The sequence below is a fragment of the Geospiza fortis genome, unplaced genomic scaffold (genome assembly GCF_000277835.1).
Source record: "Geospiza fortis unplaced genomic scaffold, GeoFor_1.0 scaffold72, whole genome shotgun sequence".
NCBI classification, from domain to species: Eukaryota; Metazoa; Chordata; class Aves; order Passeriformes; family Thraupidae; genus Geospiza; species Geospiza fortis.
In genome coordinates, this window is record NW_005054338.1 from 3,844,717 (window position 1) to 3,849,530 (window position 4,814).

Consider the following 4,814-nt stretch of genomic DNA (forward strand, 5'->3'; position numbering starts at 1 on the left):
TTGGTGGAAGCCTCATGCTGGCCATTTTGAAGACATTTTCTGACAATCTGGTAGACAGGCTTGCTGAAATAGAAAATTTCCATATTGAGAATGTTACTTTTGCTTTGTTTTTTTTTCCTGAAGGACTAGAAGTATCAGAGCAATGTTGCTAAAGAAAAGCTATTGCTTTCCCTTTGTTTATAAGTGCACATCTTGATTAAATTCTGTGACTAGTTAGCTGCCAAAACCATTTAACATTATGAATTAATAAACCCATGAATTTTGTATAAGATGTTTTCTGGATTGCCTTTCTTGCTGCTGATTGCCATCTTTCTTAGCAGAATAAAGCCTCCTGCTTGGGGTTGTTGCTGACACCTCAAAGTAGCTCATTTATCCAGGCAGTAAAACAGATTTAATGAACCATGGGATACACAGGATTTTTCAGAAATGACCATAATGACAATGGTTGGTGGATAACAACAGGCTATTTACCTGTGCCTGAGTTGCTTCAAATTTATTTTCTTCGGACAATTTCCTAACCCTGGCTACGGTGACAATATGATAGAGCTGTAGGTGTACAAGCAATTTGTTAATTAAAATTAATGCTGCCTTATTGAGCTGTTGCATTAAGCAGATAGGCCTTCTGAAGGAAGCATGATCAGCTAACCAAGCAAATCTGTGGCTCTGACCAGTTTAAGAGATGAAGGATTTCTCTCATAAACTGCCCACAGCCTTCCTGGTGGCTGTGAGCTCTTAGAACCAGAATATCCTTAGGATTATTGATTCTCCCCTGTAAAGTGTAAAGCTTGTTTCTGTTGATGTCCAGGTCATTGGACTGATGTGTTTACCAAAGGGAATAAGAAGAAGTTCTTAGTTCTTATGTGAACTAATCAGATTTACATTTAATCAGGTGAAGTATGATGGATTAGATGGGTGGGTGATTACTGGAGATGGAATCAACACTTTTATGGATGACAAAGGCTTCCTATCCAGAGTTACTGAACTCTAGGAGTGAAGAGAAATTAGGAGTTTGGTCTCACCTTTATCAAATTTTGATTTGCCACATAATACAGCAGCAGTTATGGGGTTAAAATGCACACGTGTAAGGAATAAAAGTATATATATATAAGTAATCAGGAAAAAGCAGTAGGAAACAAAATCAATTCAGCAGAGGCAGTTAGATTTCCTGGGTAGGTTTTATGTGAGATTTAGACATTGAATCCAAAAACACAATTCACAAACCCCTTTCTTAACCTTGCTGGCATCCAAAAGGATAAAGATACTTGGATGTTCACCAGAAAGTTCCCTGGTGTTCCTATCTTGCATCTGATCCTGCTCAGGAGTGACAAAAAGCAATCTCCCTCCTGATATTCCCTCCTGGATGAGGATTCTCCTTGCTTTGAAGGCTGTTTTGTAGTTTCATTTTACTGCCACAAATTCAAGACATGGACCTTGCTGGGCTGAAGGGCTGTGCTCCATTTTCTGCCCCTTCTCTTTGTTATCAAAATCATATTCCTTTGTAACAAAATAGGAAAAAATTGTCCATCTATAGATGGCAGATTTAGGTACCTACATCTTTGAGAATACTTGGGTGCTAAGATCATTTGATCATCACAGACCTTGGAGGGCTCCAGCGACACTGGCTTTCATTGGGCAGGTGGGATTCAACCTTGGGCATCGCTGAAGTGCTTTGCTAATTCCTCTCTTAGATCTAATTATGGACCTGAGTTTGGATTTAGTTCACGTTAATATTTCTATGTAGCATAAACACATGCATAATACAGCTTTCTCAGACAAGCTTGCATTCCAAAATAAACTCCAGCATCTACATGAGACAGAAGATGAATTCTAAGCATTTTTACGAGACAATTTTGGCACTTGTGTAAAGAAAAAGAAAGGCAAGGAAAAGAGTTGCAATGATAATTTCTAAGCAGCAGAGTAATCTCAATACTTTTTTCACGTGCATCCCACACCTTCAAAAGGATACATTCAGCCTCTTCTGTGAGAGGAGAGTTTTGAGATGTGCAACATTTCCTGTGTAACAACATATCAGTTTCAGGTTGTGATGAGAAAAAAATTGCTTTCAAACATCACGAGTTCAAAAGTGCAGCTGAAATTTGAAAGTATTAGTTTCACATTCTGCTTAAGAAAAACTGTGAAAAGAGAAGCAGAGAGGAGACTGAGGATAAAATTCCAATAAAAATAAGATATCTATAGCTAGCCAGACAGTTGGTATTATATGTATCTATATAATACTGTGTGCATGACAAATATGGTAACAGAGCATTAAAGCTGCATGGTTAGGCAGTCAAAAGTTTGGAAACAGCCTAGTTAAGGTTGCTTGCTGTGCTGCTCTTCTCTCTCACATTGTGAACACGTTATGACTTTTCTTTCTTTTTTTTTTTAACTCCAATACTTTTCTGCATAGTCTTTTTCAGATAGAATAAATATTTCTTTTATATAACCTCAGGAAACTTGAAATGTTGTTTGTTCTTCTAAGCATTTGTGGATTTTCATTATCATAGTGGTGCAGAGAGTAACACAGATGCTCAGGCTGTTTTTAAGCCTTTTGTACCATTCAGATGGCACAGAAGGGCCATAAACCAGACACCACCAACCCACCTCCCCACCCTCCTCCCATATTTCCTTCTGTTGTGTCTGATATAGATGCTTTTCTTCTGCCTCCCTCCTTCTGCCACTTTTGCCTTAAGTAAAATGAAACACAGCAGCACAGCTTTCCCCTCAAATGAGGGGGAAAAAAGCTGGCAAGAGCCTTCCTCCATCGTCACTCCTGTGTATTAAAAAGGCGCAAGGCAGCATGTCCTGCAACCCTCCGTGTGATTCTTCCCTGTCTGTCTCAGGCTGGGTGGAGACCTGGGGGAATCCAGGGCTAACTCGTGTTTCATAGCAGTCATGACCATGTTGTAACTCTCCCATCCTCCTCCCACAGACACATGGTGTCCTCTCTTTGGGAGCACTACTGTACTTGCAGAGAGCAGCTTTTCCCCACCTGACTTCTGAGGTGTCCCCAGCTGTCAGCCAACAGAACAGCTCCCCAGATTCTGTGCTGCTTGGAGTCAGCTCACCTACAAATTCATCTCCTTGATAAACACACAAGCTTCAGCTGCTGCTCTCTGGATGTTTTTTCGTGGCACAGAACTGGATCTCTGAATTTGATTCTTTTTATTTTCACAATTTGCTTGTGTGTCTTCTAACCTCTCAATCTTGAACCAGAGCACAGCGTTGTGCCCACAGGAAAGGGGACAAGCCTATTTTCTCCTAAAAAAAACCCTGATATCAATGGTCTCACAACTGAGTTGTGCTGATGAAAAGCTGAACTATGAATTTCAATGATCATATTCTGAGGGTCCAAATATTTGCCAGAGCATCCGATGGAGAGAAGAAAATATGTGTGATAAATGTGGAGCTATCCAGTGCATTTGTGCTCTACATTGTCAGGCTAGAGGGCAAGATCACAGCTGCCTCTGTGTCCCTTCCCTTTCCAGGCAGGAGTGGGCAAACACGCAGTGTTGGATGTGGTTAATAACTTTACTACTCCCAGATGATTACCAACACCCACCTGGTAGAGATCACTCCTGAAACTGAAGAGCATGAACGTTCCTTCCTTCATTTTTGGGAAAAAAAAAAATCGACAAGGTTATTTTACATCACTCTCATCAGTTTAAGCTAAGGTAGAAATATCTAGAGGAGGAGCAGCCACTTTGTACCAGCACTTCTGTCTGTGGGTAATGACCAGTGGAAGAGAAGGGGAAAATGGGGAGGGGAGCACAGGCTTGCAAAGCAAAGGCATTTTATGCCTTTATGGTATCTGCTGAAGGCTTCTTATTCCTGTATTTATTTACTCACAGCTGAGGCTTCAGCACTGCCCTGACTCTTACATGCTCTCTGTAATGAGTGTGCAGGGGATTCAAACCCATTTTACTGCATGGCTGACTAAGGGACTAAAGCAAAAGGGGCAAAATATAAACTGTCAGCATGAGGTGGAAGTAACACATAATAAAAAAAATTTGTACTGTATCTTTTCAGCTTCTATTTCATTTTGAAAGATGGCATAAAATTCTTACCTGAAGGGATGTTTTTAAAGCTTAAGGAACACAATGTGATGCTGTTATGTGACTTCATGATCTTTTATAAACCTGTGCTTAGCTTAATAGATTTCTATTCTAAAGTTATGACAGGACAAAAAGAAAATATAATGTGTTGAAAACTCAGAGCAAGATCAGCAAGCTGTATGAAAGAAAGAAAGAAATGTTTAACTGAGAAAGTCAGCAACTCTTCAGCAATTTTATTACAAATAACTCAATTATATTGTATAATTTCCCATGATTGCCAGAGACCTCATTGATTACTCACAATGGTACTGCATTAGGCTGCTCATAATGAGATGTTTATTTTAATAACTATTTTCTGTGTGAATGTACTAGTTTGCAGAAGCACTGGGTTAAGGATACTTCAGTTAAGTGACTCCAGAATGAATTTAACATAATAAGAAGGACAGGTGGATGGGCTTTCAACTCCACAGCAACAGTAAAGAAGACATCACTGCAGCACAGATCCTTTCATGCTGTTCTTTTTGCAAATAAAATCTACTGACACTGGCTATTTCTGCTTAGGCTGGTTAATCATCTAAAGAACTTAGAATCTTAATCAATAAAGGCTCAACCCTTCTGACACTTGTGTTAAGCAGCAGCTTAGCCTGGGAAGTACAATTGTCCATGTTTCTTTAACACATACTGTAGTATATGGAATTGCACTGGGAACAAGGTAATGGGTACCTTCAGCAATGGTTTCAGATCTTGGCCTATAATTAGTGA